This window comes from Suncus etruscus, chromosome 18 (assembly GCF_024139225.1).
Source record: "Suncus etruscus isolate mSunEtr1 chromosome 18, mSunEtr1.pri.cur, whole genome shotgun sequence".
Taxonomy (NCBI): domain Eukaryota; kingdom Metazoa; phylum Chordata; class Mammalia; order Eulipotyphla; family Soricidae; genus Suncus; species Suncus etruscus.
Genome location: NC_064865.1, coordinates 40,434,741 through 40,434,941, shown reverse-complemented (window position 1 = coordinate 40,434,941; position 201 = coordinate 40,434,741). Strand labels below are relative to the sequence as shown.

General features: G+C 48.8%; 1 pseudogene; it reads right to left on the bottom strand.

The window, feature by feature from the left end:
- LOC125996359 (guanine nucleotide-binding protein G(I)/G(S)/G(O) subunit gamma-5-like) lies at positions 1-201 on the bottom strand (annotated as a pseudogene).

The window sequence follows — 201 nt, the reverse complement described above, 5'->3', positions numbered from 1 at the left end:
CTACAAAAAGGAACAAACTTCCTGGGGTCTGAAGGGATTAGTACTTGAAGACACCAAAAAAGGGTCATTTTGAGCCTTCTGCAGACAGTACTGTTTCAAATCTGCAGCAGCCTGGGAAAGCTTCACGCGGTTGAGCCAGGCCTCCAGCCGGAGCTGCTAAACCACTTTCTTCATAGTGTCGACACTGGAGGAACCAGACAT